Source organism: Giraffa tippelskirchi, chromosome 4, assembly GCF_054371585.1.
Source record: "Giraffa tippelskirchi isolate mGirTip1 chromosome 4, T2T-mGirTip1v1.2.pri, whole genome shotgun sequence".
Taxonomy (NCBI): Eukaryota; Metazoa; Chordata; class Mammalia; order Artiodactyla; family Giraffidae; genus Giraffa; species Giraffa tippelskirchi.
In genome coordinates, this window is record NC_137278.1 from 44,412,318 (window position 1) to 44,432,069 (window position 19,752).

A 19,752-nucleotide genomic window follows, 5' to 3' on the forward strand; every position below is an offset into this window, starting at 1 on the left:
CACTTCAGTCGTGTCCAATTCTGTGCAACCCTATGGACTATAGCCCTCTAGATTCCTCTGTCCAAGGGATTCTCCAGGCGAGAACACTTGAATGGGTTGCCATGCCCTTCTCCAGGGGATCTTCCAACCCAGGGATTGAACCTGTGTCTCTTTATGTCTCCAGCACTGGCAGGCAGGTTCTTTACCACTAGCACCACCTGAGAAGCTCACCTGGCACATCAATGCATAACAATGCACAGAGTATTGTTTACCAGGGAAACACATTCAAAGATAAAAATTCCAGTTTTTATTGGGGTTCATTACATAAGCATGATTACTTGTGGGGGGTTGCTATTATCTTGTATAAATGCTTTGTATATTTTGGATATAAGCCCCTTATCAGATTATGATTTGCAATTATTTTCTACCATTCAGTAGGTTGCATTTTCATTTTGTTGATGGTTTCCTTTACTGTGCAGAAGAATTTTACTCTGATGCAGTCCCACTTATTTCTGCTTTTATTGCTTTTGCTTTTGTGTCAGATTCAAAATATCATGGCCAAGACCTATGTCAAGGAGCTTACAGCTTATGCTTTCTTCTAGGACTACTATGGTTTCAGGTCTTAAGTTCAAGTCTTTAACCCATTTTGAATTAATTTTTGTGTACACTGTAAGATAGTGATCCATTTTCCTTCTTTTGCATCTGGCTGTCCAATTTTCCCAGTACCATTTATGGAAGAAACACTACTATCCCCATTGCATATTCTAGCTTTCTTTGTGATATATTAATTGACCATATAAGTTTGGGTTTGATTCTGAGCTTTCTATTCTGTTCCATTGATTTATGTGTCTGTTTTTATGCCAATATGCCAAAATGTTTTAATTACTATAGCTTTGTAATATAGTTTACAATTAGGGAGTGTGATGCCTCCAACTTTATTCTCTGTTCTCTAGATTGCTTTGGCTACTCAAGGTCTTCTGTGGTTCCATACAAATTTTAAGGCTGTTTACTCTGTGAAAAATACCATTGGAATTTTAACAGGTATTGCACTGAATCTGTAGATTTAGGTAGTATGGAAATTTTAACAATATTAATTCTTCCAATCCATGAGCACAGATTGTCTTTCCATTTAACTGTCTTCTTCTATTGTTTTCATTAATATCTTATAGCTTTTTCAATACACAGGTCTCTCATCTCTGTCAGGTAGGTGATAAGCCTTTTAGATTATATGTATATGGGCATATGTTACTAATACAGGTATTCCAAAAATTCTTTGAAGATCACCAAATTTGTCAATATCCTTCTTGTCCAATTATTAATCTTAAATTGTATCTCAGAAATAACTTAGTTTTCTTATTAAACACGCATCAGAATGGCCATGCATTTGCAAAAGTAATTCATCTTCAGAAAAATTCATGGAAAGGAGTGACAAGTACTCTAGAACACAGGGTTTTGGGGGGTTTTGGAGTATAACTGCTTTACAATGTTGTGTTAGTTCCTGCTGTACAAAGTGAATCAGCTATATGTGTATATATATATATATATGTATTCCCTCCCTTTTAAACCTCCCTCCCCCTCCCCCACCTAGAATACAAGTATAGATAACTTTAAAATCATACCACTGAAATGGGTAAAAATTTACAGAACTCTAATTGAAAAACTGGACTCAAGCAGAATAAGAATTAATAACAGGGATTTAATGCATTCATAAGAATGATTATATTTTATGACTTTTTGTTTAAAACATTGCTGGTTCTTTAATGTTTTGAGTTAAACAGGCATTTGAAAAAATCTAAATAACTTCATTCTTAAAGTACAAATCAAAGTTTCTTGACCTTATAAAATATATTTGAACAAAAGACTTTTCCCACTTCACTATGAAATAAAATTTTCAGATGCAATTTTTACTTTGGAAAAATTAGAAACATGCACCTTCCTTCAATGAAAAATTATGCATCTTCTTTCAAATAAAAACTATTAAGGAATTCATTTTAAAGTGCTAATTTTTGAAGCACCTGAAAGTTATTCTACTAATTACATGTGATCTTAAAGCCATATCTGAGATAGATCAGTGGAATAAAATTGAGTTCAAAAACAAACCCTTATATTCATGGTCAACTGATTTTTCAATAAAGGTGAAAAGACAATTCAGTGAGGAAAGGATAGTATTTTCAATAAATTGGGCTGGCATAATTGTGCACCCGCTTCCCTGGTGGCTCAGATGGTAAAGAATTCGCCTGCAATACAGCAGACCTGGGTTTGATCCCTCAGTTGGGAAGATCCTCTGGAGGGCATGGCAATCCACTCCAGTATTCTTGCCTGGAGAATCCCTTGGACAGAGAAGCCTGGTGGGCTTACAGCCCACGGGGTTGCAAAGAGCCTGACACAACTTAGCAACTAAGCAGAGCATGCATCAAGTTTAATTTAGACTGTGTTCCTCAAGTTTTCATTACACATTCCTAAAAAGTGCCTTGAGATATTTTAAACTTAATTTGCCCTCCCCTCAAAAATTTTTAATGCAACAAATATCCTATTTATCTTTTTTAAATATTTATTTGGTTGCATTGGGTCTTAGCTGGGGCAAACAAGACCTTCATGTGGCACAGCAGGCTTAGCTGCCCCAAGCCATGTGGGATCTTAGTTCCCAGACCAGGGATTGAACCCATGTCCTCTGCATTTTAAGGCGGATTCTGAACCAGTGGACCACCAGAGAAGTCCCTGTTTATCTGCTCTATCTCTGGTTTACACATAAATACAGCAAGATTTTTTTCATTCTTCAAGAACCGATTATCTCCTCCAGTGAGAATGCATGAGAACATCAGCTGACACACAAAAATTAACACAAAATGGATCGTACACTAAAATGTAAAACCTAAAACTATAAAACTTCTTGAAAAAAATAAAAGAGAATATCTTTGAGAACTTTTCTACATGAAAACTGCTCTTAAATACACCAAAGTACAACCTATAAAGAAACAAATTCATAAGCTGTTCTTCAGCAAAATCAAATGCTTGTTGCAGTTCAAAAGACAATTAAATGACAAGCCACAGACTGGGAGAAAATATTTGCCAGTTACATTTCTGATAACAAATGTATTCAGAATATATATTTTTAAAGTTGTTATAACTCACTAATAACACAAAATGACTGAATTTTAAAATGGGCCAAAGATTTAAACTGACATGTCACTTCTGTGTACCTTCTGGGGGGATGTCTCTTGAAGCTATGCCTAACCCATAAAAAGGCTTATGGTTTGCATCACATTTTGAATTAGCTCACTTTCTGAAGCTGAGTTAGAGTCCCAGGCTTCTTTTTTCTAAGGTAAACCTTGGGATGGAAGCTATTTCTGCCTTTGGTTTCCAGGTCTCTCTGCTGCTTTGAAGGCTCTATGCTTACTCAGGCTGTGAGTTCTTGGATTTCTGTTTCAAGGCTCTCTGTTCTCACTACTTGGTCCTGCTCCTGTCATGGGAACTTAAGTCAACTGAAATCGTCCTTCTCAAACCCCTGCTGACCACATGCTCTGCCACTACACCACTAACTTTAACTCTCTGCTTTCTCCCTTGTTGGTATGCCTTTACAAGAATAATTTAGAACTTCCAAAGCTTCTTTAGAAAAACTTAAGATTTCCTAAGCTGGCTTCTCCAAGGTTTTGCTCATTGCATGGGAGCACCTCAACTCCCTAGAGTCACTGGAACTTCATACCCCTGCCCACTCCCTCTAAGGACTCGGGGAACCACAAAAGCAACCACTTGGATAAGAAGGTTAATTGTTAGTCCACATTCTCTACAAGATTATATATCAGGACAAAAGAAAACCTTAATACTCTCCCAAAATAGAGGTAAAAAGCTATAGCCCTTATACTGAGCAGGTACCAATTTGTCCCATTTACCAGACACACTATTCAGTAAAAACACAAGGTGGGACAAAGATGAGAATTCTTAGATATAAACAAGTGGATTCTGTATTACTGAATTTATGTCTGATGCATAGCTAAAATTTTAGGATGATCATAAAGCTCTCTACTTTCCTGTCTAAAAATATGTTACGCATATATAATATTTTCCTATCTCCATATTACTAAATTAACAAAGAAGCTCTATTCTAATCGACTTAGGGAAAAGTAAGTGCTTATATAAACTACAGTAAGTGCCCTACATATGAACCTTCAAGAGGCAAACTCTCAAAGATGTGAACGTGTATTCGTATGTCCAATCATATAAGTTAATTCATGTGTCTGGTGTACACTGTCACATGCATGCATCCTCTACAAGTGTCTGTGCTTTTGTGTACTTTACTAGACAGTATTACATAAAATATAGGAGTTCAGTTCAGTTGCTCAGTTGTGTCCGACTCTTAGCGACACCATGAATCACAGCACACCAGGCTTCCCTGTCCATCACCAACTACCAGAGTTTACCCAAGCTCATGTCCATTGAGTTGGTGATGCCAACCATCTCATCCTCTGTCGTCCCCTTCTCCTTCTGCCCCTAATCCTTCCCAGCATCAGGGTCTTTTCAAATGAGTCAGCTCTTCGCATCAGGTGGCCAAAGGATTGGAGTTTCAGCTTCAACATCAGTCCTTCCAATGAACACCCAGGACTGATCTCCTTTAGCATGGACTGTTTGGATCTCCTTACAGGCCAAGGGACTCTCAAGAGTCTTTTCCAACACCACAGTTCAAAAGCATCAATTCTTCAGCGCTTGGCTTTCTTCACAGTCCAACTCTCACATCCATACATGACCACTGGAAAAGCAATAGCCTTGACTAGACGGACCTTTGTTGAAAAAGTAATGTCTCTGCTTTTGAATATGCTGTCTAGGTTGGTCATAACTTTCCTTCCAAAGAGTAAGCGTCTTTTAATTTCATGGCTGCAATCACCATCTGCAGTGATTTTGGAGCCCAAAAAAATAAAGTCTCTCACTGTTTCCATTGTTTCCCCATTTATTTGCCATGAAGTGATGGGACCAGATGCCATGATCTTAGTTATCTGAATGTTGAGATTTAAGCCAACTTTTTCACTCTCCTCTTTCACTTTCATTAGGAGCCTCTTTAGTTCTTCTTTGCTTTCTGCCATAAGGGTGGTGTCATCTGCATATCTGAGGTTATTGATATTTCTCCTGGCAATCTTGATTCCAGCTTGTGCTTCCTCCAGCCCAGCATTTCTCATGATGTACTCTGCATATCAATTAAATAAGCAGGGTGACAATATACAGCTTTGACGTACTCCTTTTCCTATTTGGAACCAGTCTGCTGTTCCATGTCCAGCTCTAACTGTTGCTTCCTGAACTGCATACAGGATTCTCAAGAGGCAGGTCAGGTGGTCTGGTATTCCCATCTCTTTCAGAATTTTGCACAGTTTATTGTGATCCACACAGTCAAAGGCTTTGGCATAGTCAATAAAGCAGAAATGAATGTTTTTCTGGAACGCTCTTTCTTTTCGAAGATCAGGCAGATGTTGGCAATTTGATCTCTGGTTCTTCTGCCTTTTCTAAAACCAGCTTGAACATCTGGAAGTTCACGGTTCACATATTGCTGAAGCCTGGCTTGGAGAATTTTGAGCATTACTTTACTAGCATGTGAGATGAGTGCAATTGTGCGGTAGTTTGAGCATTCTTTAGCATTGCCTTTCTTTGGGACTGACATGAAAACTGACCTTTTCCAGTCCTGTAGCCACTGCTGAGTTTTCCAAATTTGCTGAAATATTGAGAGTAGCACTTTCACAGCATCATTTTTCAGGATTTGAAATAGCTCAACTCAAATTCCATCACCTCCACTAGCTTTGTTCGTAGTGATGCTTCCTAAGGCCCACTTGACTTCACGTTCCAGGATGTCTGGCTCTAGATGAGTGATCACACCATCGTGATTATCCGGGTCTTGAAGATCTTTTTTGTACAGTTCTATGTATCCTTGCCACCGCTTCTTAATATCTTCTGCTTCTGTTAGGTCCATACCATTTCTGTCCTTTATCGAGCCCATCTTTGCATGAACTGTTCCCTTGGTATCTCTAATTTTCTTGAAGAAGTCTCCAGTGTTTCCCATTTTATTGCTTTCCTCTATTTCTTTGCGTTGATCTCTGAGGAAGGCTTTCTATCTCTCCTTGCTATTCTTTGGAACTCTGCATTCAAATAGGTATATCTTTCCTTTTCTCCTTTGCTTTTCACTTCTCTTCTTTTCACAGCTATTTGTAAGGCCTCCTCACACAGCCATTTTGCTTTTTTGCATTTCTTTTTCTTGGCGATGGTCTTGCTCCCTGTCTACTGTACAATGTCATGAACCTCCGTCCATAGTTCATCAGGCACTCTATCAGACCTAGTCCCCTAAATTTATTTTTCACTTCCACTGTATAATCATAAGGGGACTTGATTTAGGTCATACCTGAATGGTCTAGTGATTTTCCCCACTTTCTTCAATACAGCAGTAGAGTGCCTTTATTTCAAATCCAGGATGTCTGGAAGCAAGCATGGTACTGCTAAGAAACAGCAAGTGATAATGAAGGAAACAAAAACGAAAATAGTTGAGAGAGTAGAGGGACAAAGATGAAGTAACTGAAGAAATTCACGATGCAAGAAATGGCAGGGGATTTTCTTTATCTGAGGAGGCACTGTTCCTGAGGCACAGGACCCGAATGTAGAAAAGTACAGGAAAATCACAGCAGCCATTGAGAATGCAATCCAGTGCTACCATATCATCTGTGATGAGAAAAAAAGTACTACCCAGGCATCACTGGATCATTTAGAGGGTAGACAGAATTGAATTCAGCAAGGAACCAGAACCTGTGCCATCAGCATCAGGCATGTGTGAAATTACAGTTTGTCATCCGTCTCCTATTGCTGATTGATCCTTCAGCTCTACCGTTTCCCATCTCCTTTCCATCCTCCAATCAGTAACTCTTTTTGCCTACAATCAGTAACTCTTTTTGCCTATTCATTCTGCACCAGTTCCTGTATGTCAGCTGTCATTCTGTACTACTGTAATTTTCAAGTTATTTCACTGTAAGATTAAAAATGCTTTGTTTTTTATATGTTATTTGTGTGAATATTATAAACCTATTCCAGTACAGTACTATACAGCTGATTGTGTTAGTTGGGTATCTAAGCTCACTTTGTTGGACTTATGAACAAATTGGACTTATGAATCGCTCTCAGAACAGAACTCTTTCACATGTAGGGGATTTATTCTTAATATTCCTAAAACTCTCAGTAATACAGAAACTAATCAAAACGCTTTTCAAGTTCAAATGATTTGAAAACAATGTGATTTGGTAAATAACAAAACTTTAATACCACTGTTTAAAAAAAAAAACAGCAATGTCCTCAAAGTTGTCAACATTAAGTGTAATGCAGGCATACATTTCATACTACTTGGACTTACTAGTCTGATAAGCTAATACTATCACTTACTAGATGTTTAAGGTTATAAAACTTACAGGTTTGATTTTAATCAAACTGAATCATTATGCTGGCAAACTTTATTTCAACAATAAGTGTGTTTTAAAATATGACTATTTTAAAGCACTTTGAAAATCTTTTTGGTAACTTGAGCTTTCCAAGTTATATTATGTTAAATAACAGATATTTGTAGAATATCAGGATCATTCCTAAGTGAAATAAAACATAGGAACATTAACTACTGAATATAAGTTTAAGTACATATATTTTTGCCTTCTTATAAAATCCCATGGACGGAGGAGCCTGGTAGGCTGCAGTCCAAGGGGTCACAAAGAGTTGGACACGACTGAGCAACTTCACTTTCACTTTTCACTTTCATGCATTGGAGAAGGAAACGGCAACCCACTCCAGTGTTCTTGCCTGGAGAATCTCACGGACGGTGGAGCCTGGTGGGCTGCTGTCTATGGGGTCGCACAGAGTCGGACACAACTGAAGCGACTTAGCAGCAGCATTCTTACAAAGAAACTAAAGATATTTAGGTCAGTTAATAAACATGTTCTTGTCGCACTGAGGTGTACTATGAAGAAGCATATATGTCTAGAAGTTATGAGATAATATATTCATCAATTGTGCTAATCTGCTACAAAATGTTAGTATATGACATGTAATTCTGTTGTCTACTACACAATATTTTCTATAAAATAAAGGTTACTAATAGTTAAAAATTATCATTATTTTATATGTAAACAAAACTATTAGAAATGAACTAGGATTAAGGTAAATATCTCTGTATGAAAAGTATCCAAGGCATGAAGGTAGAGTATGTTTTTGTTAAGGGGGAGAAAAAAAGGAATAATTTTGTCCTAAACTAGTTATTTGGAGGTCATTTAAAGACCGTTCCAGAGAAAGAGGAAAGTGAAAGGACAAAAACCTGAATTGATATGGAAAGTTGTAAACAATCTATGGGGAAAACAACAACAAAAACAAGAGAGAAGTTTATCTCACGTGGTCAAGTTAGTTAAGACTGAACAGATTTATTATATAAGGTTTTAAAATGAGCTTTAATATCAATAGTGTACACGTGCCAACTATTACTGGTTTTCTTCCTCTCCTAAAAGAACAAAGTTCACTGAACTACTGGTCTACTCCTGAGAGATTATAACAGATTTTTCTTTACCTTTTAAGTAATCCATCTAATAAACAAAAATTCTATGTCTATTGGAGTAATTTCTGGTGCTTTAAGTGAATTAAGTCTTTTTTAAAAAAGTGACCTGTGATCTATTTAATCAAGTGATCAAAACCTTTGACATTTTGACAACTTTTGATATTTTTCCTTTCCCAAATGAAATCCTAAATAAACCTTGATCTTGAAAAACTCAAAGGATTTGTTCTTTCATCTTTTACAAACATAGATGTTTGAGATAATTCAGTTTATTTGATATGTTAAACTGCATTGGAAACACTGTCAAATAAGAAGTGATGCTTAACCTTCCCCAGATTATATTTATGTGAGTAAATGTTATTAATAAAAGTACAGCAAATTCCCGTTGGCTATCTATTTTACATATGGTAATGGAAGTTTCCATGTTACTCTTTCCATACATCTCACTCTCTCCTTCTCTCTCCCCATGTCCATAAATCTATTCTCTATGCCTGTTTCTCCACTGCTGCCCTGTAAATAAATTCTTCAGAACCATTTTTCTAGATTCCGTATATGTGTGTTAGAATACGATATTTATCTTTCTCTTTCTGACTCACTTTACTCTGTATAATAGGTTCTAGGTTCATCCACCTCATCAGAACTGACTCAAAGGCATTCCGTTTTATGGCTGAGTGATATTCCATTGTGTATATGTACCACAACTTCTTTATCTATTCATCTGTTGATGGGCATCTAGGCTGCTTCCATGTTCTAGCTATTGTAAATAGTGCTGCAATGAACAATGGGATACATGTATCTTTTTCAACCCTGGTTTCCTCAGGGTATATGTCTAGGAGTGGGATTACTGGGTCATATGGTGGCTTCCTTGGTGGCTCAAATGGTAAAACGTCTGCCTGCAATGTGGGAGACCCAGGTTCAATCCCTGGATTGGGAAGGTCCACCGGAGAGGGAAATGGCAACCCACTCTAGTACCCTTGCCTGGAAAATCTCATGGACAGAGAAGCCTGGTAGGCTACAGTCCATGGGGTCGCAAAGAGTCAGACACAACTGAGCAACTTCACTCTTTCTTTTCTTTCTATGGTGGTTTTATTCCTAGTTTTTTAAGGAATCTCCATATCGTCTTTCATAGTGGCTGTATCAGTTTACATTCCCACCAACACTGCAAGAGCATTCCCTTTTCTCCACATCCTCTCCAGCATTTTTGTAGACTTTTTGATGATGGCCATTCTGACCGGTGTGAGGTGATATCTCCATTGTGGTTTTGATTTGCATTTCTCTAATAATGAGTGATGTTGAGCATCTTTTCATGTGTTTGTTAGCCATCTGTATGTCTTCCTTGGAGAAATGTCTGTTTAGGTCTCTTTCCCACTTTTTGATTGGGTTGTTTGTTTTCCTGGTATGAGCTGCTTGTATACTTTAGAAATTAATCCTTTGTCAGTTGTTTCATTTGTTATTATTTTCTCCCATTCCGAGGGTTGTCTTTTCACCTTGCTTATAGTTTCCTTTGCTGTGCAAAAGCTTTTAAGTTAATCAGGTTCCACTTGTTTACTTTTGTTTTTATTTCCATTACTCTAGGAGGTGGGTCATAGAGGATCTTGTTTTATGTCACTGAGTATTCTACCTATGTTTTCCTCTAAGGGTTTTATAGTTTCTGCTCTTACATTTAGGTGTTTAATCCATTTTGAGTTTATCTTTGTGTATGGTGTTAGGAAGTATTCTAATGTCATTCTTTTACAAGTACCTGTCCAGTTTTCCCAGCACCATTTATAGAAGAGGCTGTCTTTGCCCCATTGTATGTTCTTGCCTCCTTTGTCAAAAATAAGGCACCCATAGGTGCAGGGGTTTATTTCTGGGCTTTTTATCTTGTTCCATTGGTCTATATGTCTCTTTTTGTGCCAGTACCATACTGTCTTGATGACTGTAGCTTTGTAGTATAATCTGAAGTCAGTAAGGTTGATTCCTCCAGCTTCATTCCTCTTTCTCAAGATTGCTTTGGCTGTTCGGGGTCTTTTGTGTTTCTGTATGAATTGTGAAATTTTCTGTTCTACTTCTGTGAAAAATGCCATTGGTAATTTGATAGTGATCACACTGAATCTGTAGATTGTGTTTGGTAGCACAGTCATTTTCACAATATTGATTCTTCCTACCCAGGAATATCTCTCCATCTGTTTATGTTGTCTTTGATTTCTTTCATCAGTGTCTTATAATTTCCTGTGTCTAGTTCTTTTGTCTCCTTAGATAAGTTTATTCTTAGATCTTTAATTCTTTTTGTTGCAATGGTGAATGGGATTGATTCCTTAATTTCTTTCTGATTTTTCATTGTTAGTATATAGAAATGCAAGTGATTTCTGTGTATTGATTTTGTATCCTGCACTTTGCTAAATTCACTGATTAGCTCTAGTAATTTTCTGATACTATCTTTAGGGTTTTCTATGCACAGTATCATGTCACATGCAAACAGGGAGAGCTTTACTTCTTCTTTTCTAATCTGGATTCCTTTTATTTCTTTTTCTTCTCTGACTGCTGCAGCTAGGACTTCGAGAACTATGTTGAATAACAGTAGTGAAAGTGTACACCCTTGTCTTATTCCTGATCTTAGGGGGAATGCTTTCAGTTTCTCACCATTGAGAATAATGTTTGCTGTAGGCTTATCATATATGGCCTTTATTATTTTGAGGTACGTTCCTTCTATGCACATTTTTTGAAGTTTTAATCATAAATGGGTGCTGAATTTTGTCAGAGGCTTTTTCTGAATCTATTGAGATTATCATATGATTTTTAACTTTCAATTTGTTAATATGAGGTATCAAATTGATTGATTTGCATATATTGAAGAATCCTTGCACTCCTGGAATAAACCCAACTTGATCATGGTATATGAGCTTTTTGATGTGTTGCTGAATTCTCTTTGCTAAAATTTTGTTGAGGAATTTTGCTTCTATGTTAATCAGTGATATTGGCCTCCAGTTTTCTTTTTTTGTGTTGTCTTTGTCTGGTTTTGGTATCAGGGTGATTGTGGCCTCGTAGAATGAGTCTGGAAGTGTTCCTTCCTCTGCAATGTTTTGAAAGAGTTTTAGAAGGATAGGCATTAGCTCTTCTCTAAATGTTTGATAGAATTCTCCTGTGAAGCCATCTGGTCCTGGACTTTTGTTTTTTGGGAGATTTTTTATCACAGCTTCAATTTCAGTGCTTGTAATTGGGTTGTTCATAATTTCTATTCCTTCCTGGTTCAGTCTTGGAAGCCTGAACTTTTCTAAGAATCTGTCCATTTCTTCCAGGTTATCCATTTTACTGCCATATAGTTGCTCATAGTCTCTTATAGCAACTATATGGCAGTAAAATGGCGAAGGCAATGGCACCCCACTCCAGTACTCTTGCCTGGAAAATCCCATGAACAGAGGAGCCTGGCGGGCTGCAGTCCATGGGGTCACTGAGTCGGACACGACTGAGCGACTCCACTTTCACTTTTCACTTTCATGCCCTGGAGAAGGAAATGGCAACCCACTCCAGTACTCTTGCCTGGAGAATCCCAGGGACGGGGAAGCCTGGTGGGCTGCCGTCTATGGGGTCGCACAGAGTCGGACACGACTGACGCGACTTAGCAGCAGCAGTCTCTTATAATCCTTTGTATTTCTGCACTGTCTGTTGTAACCTTTCCTTTTTAAGATTTATAAACTAAGATCAAGCAGAAAGAGGACTAATTACATGGTAACAAATCAACTGAGGAAGAATAATTATGATTTTAACACTCTGTTTTCTTTGTTTGTTTGGAACACTGTTGGTTCTTCAATAATCTATTTTCTGGAGATAAATGCCCCCTTTTCTCTCTTCTCTAAAGATATCTATAACTCACAACTTAGTAGATTATACCTTTGTAAACAAAAATAAAACATGTATCTGTTTCTCCCTGCTGGATCCCTCCAGATTTTGGAAACTCCTATTGCATATTCTTATTATCAATGTAATATAGTTGTTCTTGAAAATTCTCTTTGTATCAGGACACAATTGAAAACATTGGTTGTATTATCAAGGCTTGTACTGAAATTCCACATTGAAGAATGATGTGCACAGACTTAGATATGATCAGATGGTTTTAAGAAACTATGGTTGATAGTCAGTGCTTACAAAGTGCTCTTGGAGGTTAGCCTGTAACCTAACTTACAGGTTACCAGCCTTACAGGTGACTGAGGAAGCTCACTGGTGGTAAGTTTAGGAACTTTAAGATATTTAGAGGACCTCAAGAAGAGAGGAATTTACCCAAATCTATAGATTACTGCAGGTAAAGTCTGGTGGTAAGTTCTTAATTTCGCTTTCTGATCTCAAATGAGTTTTAAGTCCAATCTGAGATTCCTTATAAAAGTCCCAGCAAAGAAAATTTTAAAAAGTTTAAGTGATCAATATAATTATTGTGTTTATGTAAATAATTAGGACAAATTTAATTAGATTAGGATTATTGTATAAACGAGGATAATCTTACTTTGATATTATTGATCAAAATGGGGATGAATATAAAGGGAAATTTTATGATTGAAGAGACAATTTTTTTAGCAGAAAACTACAACTCTTCTGAGTTATCAGAGTCTAGTTCTTTTCATTGTCTTTGAGCTATTTTTTACCTCCAAGTTAACTGAATCCTGCCATATTGTTCCAATTTTTTCTCTTACTCTCTTGACTTGACATCAGTCCAGTACAGTTCAGTCGCTCAGTCATGTCAAACTCTTTGTGACCCCATGGACTGCAGCATGCCAGGCCTCCCTGTCCATCACCAACTCCCGGAGTTTATCCAAACTCATGTTCATTGAGCCGGTGATGCCATCCAACCATCTCATCCTCTGTTGTCCCCTTCCCGTCCCGCCTTCAATCTTTCCCAGAATCAGGGTCTTTTCCAATGAGTCAGTTCTTCGTATCAGGTGGCAATAATATTGGAGTTTCAGCTTCAACATCAGTCCTTCCAATGAACACCGAGGACTGATCTCCTTTAGCATGGACTGGTTGGATCTCCTTGCAGTCCAAGGGACTCTCAAAAGTCTTCTCCAACACCACACTTCAAAATCATCAATCCCTCAGCACTCAGCTTTCTTTACAGTCTAACTCTCACACCCATAAATGACTACTAGAAAAACCATAGCCTTGATTAGATGGATCTTTGTTGGCAAAGTAATGTCTCTGCTTTTTAATATGCTGTCTAGACTAGTCATAACTTTCCTTTCAAGAAGTAAGCATCTTTTAATTTCATGGCTGCAATCACCATCTGCAGTGATTTTGGAGCCCAAAAAAATAAAGTCTGCCACAGATTCCACTATTTCCCCATCTATTTGTCATGAAGTGATGGGACCAGAGGCCATAATCTTAGTTTTCTGAATGTTGAGATTTAAGCCAATTTTTTCACTCTCCTCTCTCACTTTCATCAAGAGGCTCTTTAGTTCTTCTTCACTTTCTGCAATAAGGGTGGTGTCATCTGCATATCTGAGGTTATTGATATTTCTCCTGGCAATCTTGATTCCAGCCTGTGCTTGAGTCAGCCCAGCATTTCTCATGATGTACTCTGCATATAAGTTAAATAAGCAGGGTGACAATATACAGCCTTGACGTACTCCTTTTCCTATTTGGAACTAGTCTGTTGTTCCATGAGCAGCTCTAACTGTTGCTTCCTGACCTGCATACAGATTTCTGAAGAGGCAGGTCAGGTGGTCTGGTATTCCCATCTCTTTCAGAATTTTCCACAGTTTATTGTGGTCCACACAGTAAAAGGCTTTGGCATAGTCAATAAAGCAGAAATAGATGTTTTTCTGGAACTCTCTTGCTTTTTCAATGATAAACTGGATGTTGCCAATTTGATCTCTGGTTCCTCTGCCTTTTCTAAATCCAGCTTGACATCTGCAACTTCACAGTGCACATATTTTTGAAGCCTGGCTTGGAGAATTTTGAGCATTACTTCACAAGCATGTGAGACTTGACATCACTGACAACTAAAACCTGACTGCCCAGATTCTTATTGAGACTCTAGGTAATCTTGCTCCAAAGACCTACAAGCTGAAGCTGGACAATTTGCTTTAAACTTAAAACCACTTATAACTTCAAATTTGGGTCACTTGGGAAGGTCACCAAAAACATGATCTTTCATGCTCCGCTCTGGGAAGTAACCTGACATTGATGTATCACTCTAAAATCTAAAGATACTTTGAGCCCAACATCTAAAAATCTGGACTGGACGCCCTCTGAACACAAAAAATGTGTTTAGAGTCTACTCCAACCAGGCAACTTTGGCCTTGGAGTACAAAACGAAGCAGGTCAAAGGTTAACAGAGTTTTGCCAAGAGAAGGCACTGGTCATAGCAAACACCCTCTTCCAAAAACATAAGAGAAGACTCTACACATGGACAACACCAGAGGTCAATACTAAAACCAGACTGATTATATTCTTTGCAGCCAAAGATGGAGAAGCTCTATACAGTCAGCAAAAACAAGACAGGAGCTGACTGTGACTCAGATTATGAACTCCTTATTGCCAAATTCAAACTTAAACTGAAGAAAGTAGGGAAAACCACTAGACCATTCAGGTATGACCTAAATCAAATCCCTTACGATTATACAGTGGAAGTGACAAATAGATTCAAGGGATTACATCTGATAGACAGAGTGCCTAAAGAACTATGGATGGAGGTTCAGGACACCGTACAGGAGGGAGTGATCAAGACCATACCCAAGAAAAAGAAATGCAAAAAGGCAAAATGGTTGTCTGAGGAGGCCTTATAAATAGCTGAGAAAAGAAGAGAAGCTAAAGGCAAAGGAGAAAAAGAAAGATATACCCATTTGAATGCAGAGTTACAAAAATAGCAAGGAGCGGTAAGAAAGCCCTCCTCAGTTATCAATCCAAAGAAATAGAGGAAAACAATAGAATGAGAAAGACTTACAGATCTCTTCAAGAAAATTAGAGATACCAAAGGAAATTTTCATGCAAAGACAGGCACAATAAAGGAAAAAAAGTGTATGGACCTAACAGAAGCAGAAGATATTAAGATGTGGCAAGAATACACAGAAGAACTATACAAAAAAGATCTTCATGACCCAGATAATCACGATGGTGTCATCACTCACCTAGAGCCAGACATCCTGGAATGTGAAGTCAAGTGGGCCTTAGAAAGCATCACTACGAACAAAGCTAGCAGAGGGGATGGAATTCCAGTTGAGCTATTTCAAATCCTGAAAGATGATGCTGTGAAAGTGCTGCACTCGATATGCCAGCAAATCTGGAAAACTCAGCAGTGGCCACAGGACTGGAAAAGGTCAGTTTTCATTTCAATCCCTAAGAAAGGCAATGCCAAAGAATGCCCAAACTACCGCACAATTGCACTCGTCTCACACGCTAGTAAAGTAATGCTCAAAATTCTCCAAGCCAGGCTTCAGCAATATGTGAACCGTGAACTTCCAGATGTTCAAGCTGGTTTTAGAAAAGGCAGAGGAACCAGAGATCAAATTGCCAACATCCGCTAGGTCATCAAAAAAGCAAGAGAGTACCAGAAAAAACATCTATTTCTGCTTTATTAACTATGCCAAAGCCTTTGACTGTGTGGACCACAACAAACTGTGGAAAATTCTGAAAAAGATGGGAATACCAGACCACCTGACCTGCCTCTTGAGAAACCTGTATGCCAGTCAGGAAGCAACAGTTAGAACTGAGCATGGAACAACAGACTGGTTCCAAATAGTAAAAGGAATATGTCAAGGCTGTATATTGTCACTCTGCTTATTTAACTTCTATGCAGATACATCATGAGAAACGCTGAGCTGGATGAAACACAAGCTGGAATAGAGATTGCTGGGAGAAATATCAATAACCTCAGATATGCAGATGACACCACCCTTATGGCAGAAAGTGAAGAAGAACTAAAGAGCCTCTTGATGAAAGTGAAAGAGGAGAGTGAAAAAGTTGGCTTAAAGCTCAACATTCAGAAAACTAAGATCATGGCATCTGGTCCCATCACTTCATGGGAAATAGATGGGGAAACAGTGGAAACAGTGGCTGACTTTATTTTTCTGGGCTCCAAAATCACTGCAGATGGTGATTGCAGCCATGAAATTAAAAGACGCTTACTCTTTGGAAGGAAGGTTATGACCAACCTAGATAGCTTATTTAAAAGCAGAGACATTACTTTGCCAACAAAGGTCCGTCTAGTCAAGGCTATGGTTTTTCCAGTAGTCGTGTATCGATGTGAGAGTTGGAGTATAAAGAAAGCTGAGGGCCAAAGAATTGATGCTTTTGAAGTGTGGTGCTGGAAAAGACTTTTGAGAGTCCCTTGGACTGCAAGGAGATCCAATCAGTCCATGCTAAAAGAGATCAGTCCTGGGTGTCTATTGGAAGGACTGATGTTGAAGCTTAAACTCAATACTTTGGCCACCTGATGCAAAGAGCTGACTCATTTGAAAAGACCCTGTTGCTGGAAAAGATTGAGGGCAGGAGGAGAAGGGGACGACAGAGCATGAGATGGCTGGATGGCATCATCGACTCGATGTACATGGGTTTGAGTGGACTCAGGGAGTTGGTGATGGACAGGCAGGCCTGGCGTGCTGTGGTTCACGGGGTCACAAAGATTCAGACACAACTGAGCGACTGAACTAAAGTGAACTGTATCCACTGGATCTAAATACAAATTCTGAAGTAAATGACTTTTCTGAAGGATTAAAGAGAATTCACACTTGACCACATGGGAGGAGTTTAATATAAAAAGAGCAATAATTATTAAATACAAATCATATGCCAAGCACTATTTAGGAGTTTTATATACAGTATCACATATATTATACTACTAGTTCTAGCTGAATTAGAAATTATTTTTCTTATTCTGTATATGAATAAACTGAGGTTCAAAAAGATTAAACAACTCACCCAACTTTACTCAACCAGTAAACTGTAATACTGGGAATTGTATCCAAGGTCTTTCTGTCTCCTAAATCCTATTGTTTCCTCAGTAATAAACTGTCTCCTAAAATGCACAAACTCACTAAAGTGGTCCAAACATCATTTTAAGTAACCAGCAGAATGATTTCTTCTAAGGAGGAAGGTGGGAGTTGCTGACATTTCTTTGTACTTACCGTTTCCCAAATATCCCACCATCTGTCACATCTGAATGCTGTGGCTCAAGATGTTTCCTCTGGTTGCGATAACCCTCAACAACTCCCATCTTTTCTCCAACTCCTTTAGAACACAGCTCCAGAAACTAATGGTGTCCTCTTTATCTACAGAGTACATTTTTATATCTGTTATGAGTGATTAAAACTATAGATTAAGGAGTCAAAATAACTTGTGTTCAGTATTCTTTCGCCTTTACTAAGTAAGATCTTAGGCAAGTTATTTATCTATTCTAAGCCTCAATCTTGTAATTATATGGAGTTAAGATTATCTCCCCTGCTGGAGAGTTGTTGTTGTTCACTCACCAAGTCACATCCAACTCTTTGCAACCCCAGGCTTTCCTGTCCTTCACCGTCTCCTGGAGTTTGCTCAAACTCATGTCCATTGAGTTGGTGATGCATCTAACCATCTCATTCTTTGTCATCCACTTCTCTTCCTGCCATCAATCTTTCCCAGCATCAGTGTTGCTGGATTGTAGTGAGGATTAAATGAGGAACTCAGAACAAAATATCCTATACATCACACTTTTCCAGGCTATCAGATTCTAGTCCAGTTAAATGCCTTTGAGTTACTTAACAACTCTCCATAAGTGGTAGACTACTGATAGATATGTAAATTATGTACTGTCAAATAGTAATTCGACATTCCCCCTCCTTCCTACAGGAGTGGGGAAAAACCTAGTTTTGTCCAGTCTCAATTTACAATTTATCATTCCTTTATACCACAAAAACTTGTGCTGTTTTGACTTTTTCCTTTTTTTGCCATGCAACATGTGGGATCTTAGGATGGAACCGGCGCCCCCTGAAGTGGAAGCCCGGAGGCTTAACCACTGGACCACCAGGGAAGTCCCTTGATTTTTCCTTTGTATGGGTTAGATCTCCCTGGTTGCCTCACATAATATGAGTCAAGTGAATTCTGTAATGTGTGTGCTTATTTTCGTATCTGTAGGAGGGTAACAAGTTGACTTTTTTGGAAAGTTACATTTTAACAGCACTATCAACATTGTTATCACAACTCCCAATCTTGATCTCTTCTGAACTCCATACTCCTTATATTCAAGCCACTAGAATCTTCACTTAAATGCCCCAATAAATGGTTTTCTTTACTTGGAAAACTTGTTCCTCCTTACAGTCTCCAAGATGACATCCACTGACCCTGTCTCTCTTGACTTTTTGAAGAGTCTACAGTGGCTATTTTGCAAGATTACTCATTAGAGTTGGTTTATGGTTTGGGGGCACAAATATTATCTATGAGACAGAGATGTCAATTTGTCTATTGATGATGCTGAGTTCGATCATCTGATTAAGGTGATATCCATTAATGACTCTCAATGCTTCTGTTGCTGGGCATTTTCATCTACCAAAGCTACCTAGCACCTATTTCTCCACCTTTAACTATATTTATTCCAAATTTTTTCTAGCCTCTCCAGACTCCAAATCCTCCTTCCTACCCCCTCAATCTCTGCAGGGAATCTATGCCCTACTTCATTACTAAAATCCAAAAACAACTCTCTCAACCTCATCTCTACTAGTTGTTTTCCTTCCAGACTTAACATCCAAATGCAGTGTGTGGTCTATGATCAGATCCTGGTTTGAATAAACCAGCAATAAAAGACACTTCTGGGGGCAATCACAGAAACACTGAATATTAAGGAATTATTGTTAATTGTACTGGTTGTATAATCATATTGTGTTACATAGTTTAGAGATACACTGAAGTTAAAGTGAAATATCATGGCATATATTTTAAAGTACTAAAGAAAAAAAAAAGGAAAGGAGAAAGAAAATATAGAAAAATATTAACAATTCATAATTTAGGTGAAGTGTATACTAATCTCTAATTTTCTTATACTGAACATTCTCATAATAACTCAAAGTTTTGTTTCTATTTTTTAAAAAAACTTGAAGCACAGAATCAGTGACTTGCTCAAGATCACAAGCTGTAAATGAGATTTAATTAGCTAGGATTCTAACCCAGTCAGGGCTCCAAGTCTGGGCCCTCAGCTTCTGTGCTACACTGCCTCTTGTTCAATCGATCACAGTTTGTGAGGCACTAGTACTTGGGGTGGGGGGAGAAAGAAGATAGGATGCAGC

The 19,752-nt window shown here is 38.1% G+C and overlaps 1 protein-coding gene and 1 long non-coding RNA gene across 5 annotated transcripts in view; both read right to left on the reverse strand.

Moving 5' to 3' along the window:
• COMMD1 (copper metabolism domain containing 1) overlaps nt 1–19,752 on the reverse strand; it is a 155,275-nt gene that overhangs the window by 106,738 nt on the left and 28,785 nt on the right. The window lies entirely within an intron of this gene.
• Nucleotides 11,028–18,006, reverse strand: LOC145544968 (uncharacterized). The gene is made up of 2 exons (XR_014081769.1): nt 16,920–18,006; nt 11,028–13,478 (listed from the first exon to the last, which is right to left on the reverse strand). It is a non-coding gene; the product is annotated as an uncharacterized LOC145544968 (long non-coding RNA).